The following is a 16,270-nucleotide window of genomic DNA, read 5'->3' on the forward strand; positions in this document are numbered from 1 at the left end:
GAGAAGATGGATTTGATGACTGTTGCAGTCAAAAACTTTGGACAAACGGCGAATACCCATGTAGAAACCATTCAGGAACCAACCCAGGAACCTGTTTTGACAGGGCAAGTGCAGAAGATAATGGAGGAGGTTGCTGTTGAACCTCAAGTAACACAAATGGAGAGACTCGAGGCCTTGCAGGAGCATAAGCCGCTGTTCTTGAAGTTTGAATCTGGAGTGGACCGGGGGGGGTCTGGAGTTGTGAGGGATCTTAATTTTGGAGGGACTTTGAAACTTGCTCTTAAATACTTTCTGGATTACAGTGTTGACTGTGGGGAATGGGCTGATCTGCTGAGGGGAGATGGAGATATTTTTGGATTGGAGTCCCCCCGAGGCCTACCCCCCAATGAGAAAGGAAAGAAATTAAGAAAAAGATCAACAAAAGACAAAGTAAAGTGCAGGTATAAACAAGAAGAAGATCTGCAGAAGGGACATGGAAAAGACTTAAGAGCCTCGGACATAAGATCACCAGGTTGATGGACTAGATGGAATGGACAAGAAGGACTTACAAAACCCGAGACCAGGAAGAAGAGACGTTGGATGAAGATTGGAAGAAAGTTTTTTTAAAATTTATTTTGAGAATTAGTGTAAAATTAACGAGTATTAGGAAAAATGTTGGAATGAAACTATTTGGCTTTAGTAGAAATGATATAAGGAGTCATGTACAAATAAGTATTAAGTTTTAAGTTTTAAGGTTTTTTATGGTAAGATAAGGTTAAAATAAATTAAGGTAAATTGAATGACAGAATATAGTGAAAGATGGAAAGGATTTGCTGAGTTAATTAATAGGTTAGACCGTTAAGATAAATTATATAACAAAAATTGAGAAAGATGGAAAGAATTTGCTGAAACAATTAATTAAATTAGAATACAAAAAGGGAGGTGTGAGGAGGTCGATGAAACAAGTAAATGAAAGATAAAGATATGGAACATTGGATGTGTGTTTTAATGTTATTGTGTTTTTTTGCTGTATTGTTGTATTGTTTTTTATGCTTTTTCTTTTATGTATTGTAATGTATGTCTTGTCAAATTTTTTGTTCTTTTCTTTTCTTCTTTTTTCTGTAATTCTTAAACTTATAATAAATATCATTTTAAAACGGAAAAAATGTTTACATTAGGGGAGATTGTACATAAATGCTGGTGAATTTTCATTAAAGCCTTTGCGGGGGGGATGCAGAGTTGTGTGCAGCTGAACTTAGACGACTGGAAGAAACTGAAATTGATAAATTTGCCCATCTCTGTCTGTGACTAACTAAGGGCACTTCTTATGCTAAAATGGAAAATTAAAAATCCAACTGAGTTTTCAGAAATAATTCAAAAATTCAAGATTTAGCAATCAGAAACACACAAACACATAGCCCTATGATTAGGGGAAGGAGGTTTTTAAGTGTTCCATGTTCTCAAGATTTACATTTAGCTTTTATTGGTATATTCTAGAGAATATTGTTTTATCAGATAAAACTTTTGTTCACTGTTCACTTCTTCAGTAATTTTTTCAAAGTTCTTATCACTTACATGGGAATTAAGGCCAAAGTACAGGTGGTGTTAATTGGGACCCCAGTGTGGCAGGGAAGGGCACTCTAACTAAGCCTTTCCCCCTCAACTTTGGTTCTGCAGGGTAACCTCTCCTCCATGCAGAGGAGGGCCTGATCCTGATCATGGCTGTGGTGAGGCTAAATGGTTTAAGTTCTGAAATGCACACATCAAGGTCCCAATCCAGATCTAGGAGCCCACATTGGAAATCTGTGAACAAAAGATCTTGCACTCAATGGCAAACCACATACTTAACACCATGTGTAGCTGGGTCCTTGGTCTCATTGAAGAAAATGAGACTTACTTGTGATAAACATGCACAGCATTGGGCCACATGTTCCAAGGACTGAGGATTTATTGGGCAATAAATGTTGTGTTAAGAAACAGTAAGTCAGTTTTACTTACCAGATGAAATGCTCACTAAATCCATCAAAATTGATAACTGGAAATCTTGTTATGAGGATTAAAAAACACTTACTGGAAAACCAATTGAAATTCAGAAATTTTGATTCCTCATGCCCTTGTCCTGTTCTGCTCAAAGAGCTCCAACTTGGCTGTGCTGCAAACCATAACAGCAAGTCCTCTCATTTCCTCCTCATCCTTCACAGGGTGTGGGCAACCAATAAACTCTCCACGAATTGTTGGTGGTCAACCAGCCTCACATGGGTCGTGGCCCTGGCAGGTCAGCATTTTACGGAACCTTTATCCTATTTGTGGAGGATCCCTCATAGCTGAGCAATGGGTGCTCTCAGCAGCTCACTGCTTCTTCAACAGGTGAGTATCTGATGGGTATTGCTGTGCAGCCGTTATCAAGCGTCACCTGAAAGACGGCTCAAGGGCAGGCTAATATCCTCTGCCTGCCTGTCAGCTATCTGGTGACTCAGGTGTACAATACATTCAAAGCAGAACCATGTCACTTTAAACAGTCATGGCTTCGCCCCCCCCCCCAAAAAAACCCAAACCCTGGGGACCGTAGTATGTTACAGTTGCTCAGAGTTGTTAAGAGACTCCTGTTCCCCACACAGAGCTACAGTTCTCAGAATGTTTTCAAAATCCATCCCTCTTAAAAAAAAAATTTTAAAAAAATCCATCCCTCTTCCCAGGGAATTGAGTTCTTGGAATTATAGTTCTCTAGGGAGTCCAGGGTTAGGGTGAGCAGCAGGAACTCAAAGGTCAGCATTGACAGATCCATTTGTTTGTTTGTTTGTTTGTTTGTTTGTTTGTTTGTTTGTTTTGTCCTTCTATTCACAGAATAGGGTCCATGTTCCAATACAATGTCCTCCTAGGTGCCTATCAACTCTCACACGTCTCAGATAATGCAGTGATATCTGACGTGGAGCAGATTATCCTCCACCCTGACTACAATGGCTTGAGTGGATCCACTGGAGATATTGCTTTAATTAAGCTGAAGTCCCCTGTGAAGTTCACCAACTACATCCTCCCCATCTGCCTGCCAGAGTCCTCTACACAGTTCCCTTTGAACAAATCCTGCTGGGTGACCGGATGGGGAAATATTCAGTATGGAGGTGAGGGGTGTTCTTCAAAAGGCTCATTCAGACTCTGGGGCTCATCCTAATTCATCCCAAAACTTTTGCAGACACAAGCAGTATTAAAAGTGGAACCCATTGAAACTGCCCCAAGACCTTCATGAGCACAAATCCTCAGGAATGCACAATAAAAATGCTATCTGGAAGGCCCCAATTATAGTCCTTCTTGAGCATTCAGTTTGATTTGGTTATGGGGCAGCTCCAAGGGTTTAGGTATAAGCATTTTTTGTGCATGCAAAAAAAATCCATGCACCTGGAACTGAACCCCTGTGCAAGATGTGATCATACTGCACTTGGAATCCGCAAACATTTTGGTACGTGCTTGAATCCCTCCCACAAAATGCTGACACTCTGGAGGCAAATTCAGTACAAATAGGAGAGAAATTTAATTCTGTTTTCATTTAAATTACACTTTCTCCAAAGCATACTCAAATGAAAACATTGCCACTCTCTGAATTTTGCCATGCAGTTCTGCAGCCAAGTAATGTGTACAAAAATGCTTACATATGCTGGGGTAAAGTCTGTATAAAAATGCATGGGTTAATGAAAATGCATGCATATATTAGGAGAAAATTGCACTGGGCTGCGACTGGATTTTCATGAGGATTTCTTTTTTTAAAAAATGCATTTTTTAAATTTCCCAAGGTCCAACTCTACCATTAGGCAGAGTGAAGCAGGTGCCTCAGCTGGCAAGCGCTGAGAGATGTGAAACAGCCATGTTATCTGACTTTCATTCCAAAGCTAGCCTGCTGCTCTTAGGGGTAGTGGAAGCCCAGCCGGCCCACCGGTGAGGCAGGCTGCAGCAACTGCCTCAGGCAGCAGAACACTAAGAGGTAGCACCCCTGCAAGTGCCCCACAGACTCCACTACTGGCAGAAAAGCAGTGGCTTCCAATGAGATCTGATGAGAACTCACCCAAACCTGCCATCAATGGTGTTACCCAGGTAACAGAGGATTTGGCAGGGGGTGGCAGCAACATTGGCACGTTCTGGTTTTCCCTCAGGAGCCAAATTGGGACATGCCACCCCTGAGTGAAATATGATGTCCCACTGCGCATGTCAAAGAAAGCACCAGTATGGCCGCCTTCTGCACATGTCACATGTTCCTGGAACAGATGGCCAAGCATGCAAAAGGAAGGGAGATAGTAGTAATGGGGGACTTCAATTACCCGGATATTTGTTGGATGTCAAACTCAGCCAAGAGCATAAGGTCAAACAGATTCCTCACTGGCCTTGCAGACAACTTCATTGTCCAGAAGGTGGGAGAAGCAACAAGAGGAACAGCCATTTTAGATCTGGTCCTAACCAATGTTGATGAGCTGGTTAGTGGGGTAGAAGTGGAAGGATCATTAGGCACGAGTGATCATGCTCTTCTGAAGTTTACTATACAGCGGAAAGGAGCAGCCAAGCATACTAGGACTCAATTTCTTGACTTTAAGAAAGCCGACTTCATAAAACTTAGGGAAGTGCTGGGTGAGATCCCATGGACAGTAATACTAAAAGGAAAGGGAGTTCATGATGGCTGGGAGTTTGTTAAGAGGGAGATAGTAAAAGCACAACGTCAGGCAATACCATTGAGACGGAAACATGGAAGGTGCCTAAAGAAGCCAGGGTGGCTATCTAAAGAACTTTTAACTGAGTTAAGATTAAAAAAGGATGTGTACAAAAAATGGAAAAGGGGGGAAACCACCAAAGAGGAATTCAAACAAATAGCCAGCACGTGTAGACACAAAGTCAGAAAAGCTAAAGCACAGAATGAACTCAGGCTTGCTAGAGAGGTTAAAAGCAACAAAAAAGGCTTTTATGGGTATGTTCGTAGCAAAAGGAAGAACAAAGAAACAGTGGGGTCACTCAGAGGAGAAGATGGTGAAATGCAAACAGGGGACACAGAAAGGGCTGAACTCCTCAATGCCTTCTTTGCCTCAGTCTTCTCCGATAAAGAAAACAATGCCCAACCTGAAGAATTTGGAGCAAATGATTCAGCAAAGGAAACACAGCCCAGAATAACTAAGGAGATAGTACAAGAATACTTGGCTAGTTTAGATGTATTCAAGTCTCCAGGGCCAGATGAACTGCATCCAAGAGTATTAAAAGAACTGGCAGATGTGATCTCAGAACCACTGGCAGTCATCTTTGAGAATTCCTGGAGAACAGGCGAAGTCCCGGCAGACTGGAGGAGGGCAAATGTTGTCCCTATTTTCAAAAAGGGGAAAAGAGAGGACCCAAATAATTACCACCCAGTCAGTCTGACATCAATACCAGGGAAGATTCTGGAGCAGATCATTAAGCAAACAGTCTGTGAGCACCTAGAAAGGAATGCTGTGATCACCAATAGTCAGCATGGATTTCTGAAAAATAAGTCATGTCAGACTAACCTGATCTCGTTTTTTGACAGAATTACAAGCCTGGTAGATGAAGGGAACTCAGTGGATATAGCCTACCTTGATTTCAGCAAGGCATTTGACAAGGTGCCCCATGATATTCTTGTAAAGAAGCTGGTAAAATGCGGTCTTGACTATGCTACCACTCAGTGGATTTGTAACTGGCTGACTGACCGAACCCAAAGGGTGCTCATCAATGGTTCCTCGTCATCCTGGAGAAGAGTGACTAGTGGGGTGCCACAGGGTTCTGTCTTGGGCCCGGTCTTATTCAACATCTTTATCAACGACTTGGATGATGGACTCAAGGGCATCCTGATCAAATTTGCAGATGACACCAAACTGGGAGGGGTGGCTAACACCCCAGAGGACAGGATCACACTTCAAAACGACCTTGACAGATTAGAAAACTGGGCCAAAACAAACAAGATGAATTTTAACAGGGAGAAATGTAAAGTATTGCACTTGGGCAAAAAAAATGAGAGGCACAAATACAAGATGGGTGACACCTGGCTTGAGAGCAGTACATGTGAAAAGGATCTAGGAGTCTTGGTTGACCACAAACTTGACATGAGCCAACAGTGTGACGCGGCAGCTAAAAAAGCCAATGCAATTCTGGGCCTCATCAATAGGAGTATAGCATCTAGATCAAGGGAAGTAATAGTGCCACTGTATTCTGCTCTGGTCAGACCTCACCTGGAGTACTGTGTCCAGTTCTGGGCACCACAATTCAAGAAGGACACTGACAAACTGGAACGTGTCCAGAGGAGGGCAACCAAAATGGTCAAAGGCCTGGAAACGATGCCTTATGAGGAACGGCTAAGGGAGCTGGGCATGTTTAGCCTGGAGAAGAGGAGGTTAAGGGGTGATATGATAGCTATGTTCAAATATATAAAAGGATGTCACATAGAGGAGGGAGAAAGGTTGTTTTCTGCTGCTCCAGAGAAGCGGACACGGAGCAATGGATCCAAACTACAAGAAAGAAGATTCCACCTAAACATTAGGAAGAACTTCCTGACAGTAAGAGCTGTTCGACAGTGGAATTTTCTGCCAAGGAGTGTGGTGGAGTCTCCTACTTTGGAGGTCTTTAAGCAGAGGCTTGACAACCATATGTCAGGAGTGCTCTGATGGTGTTTCCTGCTTGGCAGGGGGTTGGACTCGATGGCCCTTGTGGTCTCTTCCAACTCTATGATTCTATGATTCTATGATTCATGCTCTGAGCTGTAGTGAGTGCACACCCGCCATGCACTCACTGCTAAAAGTGCGTGTGTCTGAATGCACTTGAATTATTCTGCCTCTGCTTTCCATGACCGCTTTCCATTTCTCTCTCTCTCTCTTCCAGTGCATTTGCCATACCCACAAACCCTTCAGGAAGTCAAGGTGCCACTCATAAATCGAGATTCCTGCAATATTCTCTATAACAGTCGCCCAGTGATAGGCCTGGGCTGGGATCCTATCAAGCAGGATATGATCTGTGCTGGTTACCCAGAAGGTGGGAAAGATTCCTGCCAGGTAGGTTGTTCCATGACCTGTTCTTCATACAGCCATTGCAGGTGGTAGACAAAGGCAGGATCTGGCGTGGTGGCATTTGAAAACCCCTTATGTTATTACTGTATGTATGAACTTACATTGTGTGTATATAGTACTTAGGCATTGCTTACTAATTTGACTCTAGCTAGGGAGACTATTTTTCAGATTCTCCCATTTTTCAAAGTGTTATTGCTTTTGTTTCATCTTAAATATTGTGATGCTGCTTCTTTGGGCAATACCCCAAATATTGCAGGTGCCAGAGGCTGGCAGAATCACTAGAACTATCTTTCATTCATTCCATTCATGCATGAGGTGATAAATTTTATTATTTTAAAGGTTTTTTTATTCAATTTTACAATTCACATTTACATTCAAACCAAAATCGTAATCATAGACATATAGTAGTCCCTGAATCCTTGGACTTCCCTCCATGGGTTCCATTGTTAATCTTTTTCAACTGCATCCAGTGGCGTAGCGTGGGGGGTGCAGGGGGGGCCGGCCGCACCGGGCGCAACATCTGTGGGTTAGGGTTAGGGGGCGCAAATCCACGGGTTAGGGGGCGCAAATCCACGGGTTAGGGGGCGCAAATTACTTGCCTTGCCCCGGGTGCTGACAACCCACGCTACGCCACTGACTGCATCATAATAATGTTCTCTATTTTTCCTTAAAATCTCATTCTTACCATAATTCTTGTTACATTAAAAGTGTTGTTAAAATCCTCCTTTTACAGTGTTCTCCCAGGTAACTTATAAATCCCCCCCCCATTCTTTATTGGATTTATTGCCTTCTTGGTTTCTGATCTTCATTGTCATTTTTGCCATTTTGGCAAATACAGATAAAGATTTAAACCAGACATTGGGAACTTGTCCACACTTCTGCTTGCCCAAGAGGTTTTCCACTTGTCCCATGATTTGAGGCATGAGCGGTTTTTCGTCTGTCCTGCCATGTTCCCTGGGAAAACCTACTGTTTACCGCTAACATCAATCCGCAGAAAAAAACCAAAGGACTTCCATTCCAATAATAATAATAAATTTTTATTTATACCCTGCCCTTCCCAGTTTAAAAACCCGTCTCAGGGCGGCTAACAGCAAATATAAAACATTGATTAAAATGTGACTTTAAAACAGCATAAAATACAACATAAAATGCAGCATCAATATCAATAACATTCAAAAATTCAGGGGTCATTGGGGGGGAGGGCCCAGTCAGTAGACATCAAATGATCACCAGGGCTAACTGGCCAAGTTGGTCCTACTAGGGCCAGCAAGGAGACCAGGGAAGAATTTAAATGTGGGGTCGCAGAAAGGATTTCTTTATAGAAGAGGAAAGGAGAAAGGGAATAGAGGATCAGGCTAATTCAAATTGAAGGCCAGGAGGAATAGCTCTGTCTTAGAGGCCCTGTGGAAGGAGATCAAGTCCTGCAGGGCCCTAGTCTTGTGGGACAGAGCATTCCACCAGGTCGGAGCCACAGCCAAAAAAGCCCTGGCCCTGGTGGAAGATAATCTGGCTTCCTTAGGGCCCTGGATCTTTAAGCTATTATTATTCATGGACCTTGGGGTCCTCTGCAGGACATACCAGGAGAGGTGGTCCCGTAAGTACAAGGGTCCTAGGCATCATAGGGTTATAAAGGTCAAAACTAGCACCTTAAACCTGACCCTATACTCCACCAGGAGCCAGTGCAGCTGGTAGAGCACTGGATGAATATGCTCCCATGGCAAGGACCCTGTGAGGAGCCTCGCTGCAGCATTCTGCACCCGCTGGAGTTTCTGGGACAGTTTCAAGGGCAGCCTCACAGAGAGAGTTACAGTAGTCAAGCCTGGAGGTGACTGTTGCATGGATCACTGTGGCCAGGTCGGAGTGGGAAAGATAAGGGACCAACTGCTTGATACGGCGAAGATGGGAAAATGTCGCCTTGGCTGTTGCTGTAACCTGCGCCTCCATGGAAAGGGAGGTGTCAAGGATTACACCCAAACTCTTAACGGAAGGCAATGGCACTAATTCGGCCCCCGCAAGAGAAGGGAGTTGGTCCCCCAGCCCATGCCATCCCGACCCTGTCAGAGGACCTCTGTCTTTGAAGGATTTAATTTCAGTTGGCTCCCACAAAGCCATCCAGCCACAGCTTCCAAGCATCTGGTCAGTGTGTCCGGGGTCAAGTTGGGGTGGCCGTCCATCAGCAGATAGAGCTGGGTGTCATCAGCATATTGGTGAAAACCCAGCCCAAAGCTCTGGACAATCTGGGAGGGGGAGCATAAAGATGTTTTTAAAAGCATTTACCATTTCAGTGGTAAACAGCAGGTTTTCCTGGGTGAGAGCGGCAGGACAAGCCTAGTTTGTGGACGAGCCTAGATATTGCTCAGCTACAACTCCCAACACCCCTTTACCATGGGCTGGAACTGTTGGGAGGTGGAGTCCCCCATCCCTGATTATCGCACTGATTCCAGCTGCTTCACCCAATCAAGATTCAGAGTCTGATATCAGAGTGTTCAGCGTAGATCCTCTGCTACCTCCCATCTCTTTCTCCACAGGGTGACTCTGGAGGACCTTTGGTTTGCCAGCTTGAAGGAGTTTGGACCCAGGCTGGGGTTGTAAGTTGGGGAGATGGCTGTGCTGAAAGAAACCACCCTGGTGTCTACACTCTAGTGCCTTTCTATGCCAACTGGATCCAAGACAAGATGAGTAGCGGAAATGGAAGTGGTGGCAAAAGTGACCAACTACACAACGCCCTTGTTGTGACATTCACTTTGGTGTCTCTTCTGCTAGCCCTTCTGTGAAAAACCAGTCTATTGGCTTTCCCTCTTACCTATAATTGCCTGGAATATTTAGGCTGCTGGAGGACTCTGTTTAAATCACCACATGCAGTAGATCCAGGGAAACCTACCCCTACTTCTCTCTGATTAATACAGGCATTAGCCTTACCACATTTCAGTTCCTTTGTAACCATTTGATCATAGCTTAAGCATTTATTATTAAATTTTGATCCCACCTTACCTGCATGGAGCTGAAGATGACATACATGGCTCTCCTCCTCCTCCCCATTTTTATCCTCACAACAACCCTGTGAGGTAGGTTCAGCTGAAAGTGTATGACTGGCTCAAGGTCTCCCACAGGCTGACTGGAAATTTGAACCCTGGCCTCCTCGGTCCTAGTCCAACACTCTAACCATGGCAGCTTACTCTTACACCCAAAGAACCCCAGGATTGTCAGCTGGAGAAGAAGCTGAGAATTTTCCATCCATGGACATCAGTTGGAAGCTATGATATTTCAGACTTCTACAGTGATACTGAAAGTGATGATTTAATGTCCACAATTCCTTTTTATTTATTTTAAGTGGTGCCTGTCGTTCCATTCTTAAAAGAAAATTAACGTTTTTAATTGACATTTTTAAATGAAGTGGAAACAAGTGGTGGATAAATTCAGCCCCTTGGAGAAGACATAATAAATTATGAACTTTAAAATGAATTTCTTCAGTCACTTGATCTTTTATTTGTGACGCTTCAGAGTTTTAAAATTATCAATAAATTATTATAAAATACTTGCAATTGTTTTATTGCTTTAATCTTTGTATGATTATTTCTTCTTTTCTCTTTTAATATTTGTATGTATACACAAAGAGAAAGAGAATGTTTTTATGTACTATCTCTGTCTGCTTCAACTACCTCCATTTCTTTATGCTTTGCTCAGCTTTTTCCTCTTCTTTCTGCATCCTGCATGCATGTATATTCAGTGGTTCCTTGGTTCTCGAACTTAATCCGTTCCGGGACTCCATTCGACTCCCAAAACCATTCAAAAACCAAAGCGCAGCTTCCAACTGGCTGAAGGCGCTTCCTGCACTCAATCAGAAGCTATGGTAGCCACATCGGACATTTGGCTTCTGAAAAACGTTCACAAACCAGATCACTCACTTCCAAGTTCAGGAACCGATTTCTTCAGGAGCCAAGCCGTTCAAGTACCAAGGTACCACTGTACTGAGTTAGACCATTGGCCCAGATGTTGTGGGAAGGGGCAGAGGCTAACAGAGTCACTAGAACTACCTTGCCAGTAAATGCTGGAGATACTAAAGATTTATTTTTTAAAAAAATAATAATATTTATTAGTAGTTTTCAGAATTATAAGAAGAAGAAAAAACATTAAAAAAACAACACTATAATAGACAGAGAGAGAGAGAGAGAAAGGAAAAAACACAAAAACCAATACAACAAAAAGATAAAAAGAAAAAAGAAAACAACACAAATCCCAGATTACATATCTAAAACTTCCATTTGCTTGTTTCATTGACTTCCTCACACCTCCCTTTTTGTATTCTAGTCTAATTAGTTATTTCAGCAAATTCTTTCCATCTTTCTCAATTTTTGTTAAAAAATTTATCCTAACCTAATTTAATCTAATAATTAACTCAGCCAATCCTTTCCATCTTTCCCCATATTCTATTATTCACATTGCCTTAATTAATTTAACCTTATCTTACCCTAAAACACCTTAAAGCTTGAATCTTAGTTATCAAATATACATTACTCCTGATATCATTTCTACTAAAGTCATATAGTTTCATTCCAACATTTTCCCTAATATTCATTAATTTTTAGCCAATTCCCCAAATAGAAAATTTTCTTTATAAATTTTCTTCCAATCTTCATCCAACGTCCCTTCTTCCTGGTCTCGGATTGTGTCAGTTCTTACTGTCCATTCTATCTAGTCCATCAACCTGGAAGCCTTATGTCCGAGGCCCTTAAGTCTCTTCCATGTCCCTTCTGCAATTCTTCTTCTTCTTGTTTATACTTGCCCTTTCTCCTGCTTCCAAGGGGGTTTCAGTAATTCTAAATGAAGGAAATTTAGACTTTTTTGACAGCTTTCCAGGCTTTAGCTTACAAAGTTTTTGCTTTAGTCTATATACAAAAAGCGGAAGGCAGACTTCCTGTTTTGAACCTTCCCACTTCGTTACCAAATTAAGAAATTTCTTGATCCAATTTTCCGTTTCTACTCACGGGTACTTGTTTTAAATCCAACTGTCCACAGGAAAAAGTCAGCGCTCTCCGGCAATGGCTGTGCGGCTTCACTCCGTGAAAGTAGCAGTCAGTTCGCAGCACCGCGCTTCTCGCCCCACTTCACTCCGGAGCCCCTAAATGGGATTCCCTGCGAGTAGGGGGCGCTCCTGGTGCCCTGCCGAACCCCACATTCCCAGGCTTCCTCCGCCTGGGATTTCTAGCGGGTCCCCACCTTCGCCGCGGCGGGAAGACCCAGTTTCCACGGAGCCCATTCCTCCGAACGGAGGAACTCCGCCATTCACCGATGGCGCTGACCCGGAAGTCCCGAGCTACTAAAGATTTAAACCAGACACTGGTAACCTCTGACCCTCCATTGTTGCTGGTCAACAACTCCTACCATCCCTGACCATGGACCATGCTGGATGGAACTGCTGGGAGGTGAAGCCCAACAACATATGGAGGGTTTCAGGTTCACGAAATACAAAATAACATGCAATGTCTCTCTTCTTTTGTTCAGGTTATAAAGTCTTTTGGTTAGATTCAGTGTAAGACAAAATAGTATTCCTCATTGTTGACAAACATAATAACATTGTACAAAACAGACAAATCTCTTTAATTTGACCCCTCAAGACCCTTCGCTTAATATGGTGATTTTTCAAGACGTGACGTTTCCCAAACTTTAAAATAACAATATGTTAGATTAGCACCAGCAAGATGCTTCCAGAACAAGATTATAGTTAGGTCAAGACATGGTGGTTTTAAACAACAGTAGATGTTTGAGTAAAGCAGAAGTAGCAGTACGCTGAGAAGAAAATGGTGGTTTTATACAACAATAAAGGTTTGAGTAAAGCAGGGATGGAGTAACACTGAGGGGTTGTTATTTTGTTAAGCCACTTTTAACAAGTACAGATATCAGAGATGAGCACAACACAAAAAGCTACTACAACAAAGCCTTTCCAAACTCGGGAAACAAGCTCTGGATTCAAACCTTGTTTGAAACTGCCACTTCCCCCTGTGTGGCAGATACTACAAGGAGGAGGGTTGAAATGTTAGAGGGCGGAACTTTACTGCATTACAGGGGTTGGACTAGATGACTCATGGAGGTCCAGCTCTACAATTCTATGATTCTGTACATGTCACATAGCTTGCCCTTTGCCCCTTACACAATCCTACTGCACTCAGGTGCCATCGAGGGCACTGTGCTTTATCAGTGTTGAAATAAGATTCAAAAGTCAGTCTGTCACTGCTCCTCCACCTCAAGCATCTGATTGTTCACCTCAGTCAGCAAAAATGCCTTAAGTTGGCCCTGCCTGACTTAAAGACACAGGAACCTGGCCAGAAAACCTGTCAACACCAGTAGCAGGAATGGGGAGATGAGAGGTCTGGGATTGTGGGAGAGAGTGAGAATTTGAGGTTTTGCAATGGGGCTTAGATAATTCAATAGACCTTCCAAGTGTCCCTATTTTCCAGGGACAGTCCTGGATTTACAAAAGCTGTCCTGGTTTCTGATTTGATCCCAGAATGTCCCACTTTTCCTTAGGATGTCTCTATTTTCATCAGAGAAATGTTGGCAGGTATGGAGTCATGTGACCTCTGAGTCAAGGAGATAAGTAACAATATAATCTTTAGAAGACATCTGAAGGCAGCCCTGTATTTTTTAAATGTTTATTGTTTTATTCGGTGCTATTTTTCTAGAAAAAGTAGTGCTGGAACTCACCATGAACACCTCCCTTGTTCTCTTATAATGGCAATGGGCCCCACCTGAAAGGTGCCAGAACTAAGTTCCGGTGAGTTCTGGCCTGTGCTCATTTTCCCACTCATATTGAAATACTGCCCCTCAATGAGGCCAAACTTAGATTCACAAAATGTTTAGGGATATGGGTACCCCCGCGTAACCCCAGAAGGAAAAGCACTGGTTCCAGCTGAAAAAAGCCCTGGTTTCATTATGTTTTTCTATATGTTGGAAGCTGCCCAGAGTGACTGGGGCAATCCAGTCAGAGGGACAGGATATAAATAATAAAATTATTATTATGGGAAAAGATGTCCCTATTTTCATCAGAGAAATGTTGGAGGGTATTTATTCAAAGAACTGAAATTTATATGTTGCACCCCCACTCCAGACGTAGAGAGAATATCAGGAAGCCAAAGAGGAGGAAATGCACAGAAGCACCACCCTTTCCCCTTGATATGGAACATTATATAGCACAATTAATTAAGATCAAAGTTCAGCTTTTCCTCGCGTTCACTGGAAAGGAACCATCGGGAAGATACTTCAGAGAAGGACTGCAGAATCAGAAGTGAGTGGAGCATGTCGTTTAGCCCTCCTTACTGGTACTGCGGCTGCTGCAACTAATTGTGCTAAAAGGTGATGGATTGGTGAGTGGGAATCAATCCCTCAAGTTTTCCCCACCTTTCAGGGGTGTAAAAAGGAGATGGGTTTAAAGAGTGACGGCTCTAGACTGTCACTATTTTGCGGGGCAGAGGGATTCAATGACATAACCAGCAAAATCAGGTTGTGTGTAACAAACCCACTTCCTATAAAAATTAGATATTTTTGTGATGAGAGTGAAGAGAAATGCACTAGAAATGCAGGAGAATATCTGCTCAGCACAGTAACAGCGAACCTCCCTGCCAAAAAATTAGGATGAATGCTCCATAAATAGGTTGGCTGTAAGGGAAAATTGTTTGTGGCAAGGGCTTAAAAAGAGGCATCCCTTCTCAAATGCATATCATGGAATGTTGATGGACTGAACAGTAAATCTAAAAGAGAGAGAGAGAGAGAGAGAGAGAGAACATTTTTTTTTTTAAAAAATGGGATATTATGTGCCTCCAAGAAACCCATATAAAATAGGAAACAGAAGAATTCTAATTAATAAAAGACTGCGTTCAGAATTTATTTCAGCAAGTTCAGAGAAGAAGAGGGGGGTTGTGATGTATGTTAACCTCGACCTAGAACCAACGTTACTATTCAAAAACGAGGAAGGTAGAGTATTAGGAGTGGAAAGAAAATATGGGAAAGAAAAATTAACTATTATAGGAATTTGTGCCCCAAATAGTAAGAAATTAGAATTTTATAAGAATTTAGAAGAAAAAAATTTGGGGTCATTATAATGAAAATATAATTCTCGTAGGAGACTTTAATGGTGTGACCTCTGTAGACTTGAACAGAAAAGAAAGAGATAGGGTTATGAACGTTGGGAAGTTACCTCTTACCTTCTTCCAATTTGTAGAGAATCTTGATCTTTGCGACATATGGCGGATTAAACACCCAAATGGGAAAGATATTACACACTTCTCAGAATCCCAAAAATTGGGAGGTAGAAAAGATAATATTTGGGTTTCCAAGAAAATAGTATTAAGAACAAGTAAAGCAGACATTTTGCCCAGAGTAATGTCAGACGATAACCTGACAATGCTGGAAATAACACAGAAGAAGGAGTATATGAAAAGGTGGAGACTAAATGAGAGTATCCTGAATGATGAAGATATAGTTTAAAAAACCAAAGATACGTTAGTAGAATTTCTTCAAATTAATAACAAACAAGGGACGGACAATTTGGGATGCCAGTAAGGCATATATGAGGGGGTTCTGCATCCCACAATCTGCTATGAAAAAGAAAAACAGAGATCAAAACTTCAACCTAATGCTTAAAGAAATAAGACAGAATGTAAAAGAATTGGCAAACATCTTAAGAACAAGGAAGCCCAAGTGGGGATTTGGATATAACAAACACAAGTTGAGAATTTACTAAACAAAGAAGTCGTAAATAAAATTAAATGGCTCAAACAAAAAACTTTTGAGTCAGCAAACCGTTCAAAAACCGGGGTTCCACTGTGTCCTTTCTAAAGCTACTGTGTGGTGTGTGAAATTGGGCAATGGAAAAGTCAGTGTTATGATGTTAACCTAGTATGTTTTTCTCTCTCTAGTAGATTAAAAGAGGCAAGGGGGGAGTGCCCCTCTGTTTCCGAGGTTATTTGTTTGTTCATTTCTCCCCCCATCTTCCTTGCAGCTGGAGATTGCATGAACAGGGTTTACTGGTGGTCTCCCTCCAAAACTGCTTAGCTTCTCCAAAGTGTCTGCATTATGTGCTTCCCTTAGAGCAGGGGTCAGCAACCTTTTTCAGCCGGGGGCCGGTCCACTGTCCCTCAGACCATGTGGTGGGCCGGACTATATGGGGGGGGGGTGAACGAATTCCTATGTCCCACAAATGCATTTTAAAGAAAAGGACACATTCTGTAAAAACACACAGATTCCCTGACCAT

General features: G+C 42.4%; 1 protein-coding gene across 8 annotated transcripts in view; it reads left to right on the forward strand.

Moving 5' to 3' along the window:
- Positions 1 to 16,270, forward strand: part of LOC308571894 (serine protease 27-like) — a 33,864-nt gene that overhangs the window by 7,670 nt on the left and 9,924 nt on the right. For 2 of the 8 annotated variants that reach the window (XM_081167520.1, XM_081167521.1), the window contains exon 1: positions 14,258 to 14,383. The exons of 3 other annotated variants lie outside the window; for them this stretch is intronic. The gene's annotated coding sequence lies outside the window, so the exon portion shown is untranslated. Of the gene's footprint in view, positions 1 to 14,257; positions 14,384 to 16,270 lie in introns of those variants that run through there. 3 more of the 8 variants (XM_081167522.1, XM_081167524.1, XM_081167523.1) reach the window with 2 other exon arrangements.

The sequence above is a fragment of the Podarcis bocagei genome (assembly GCF_964188305.1).
Source record: "Podarcis bocagei genome assembly, chromosome: 13".
NCBI classification, from domain to species: Eukaryota; Metazoa; Chordata; class Lepidosauria; order Squamata; family Lacertidae; genus Podarcis; species Podarcis bocagei.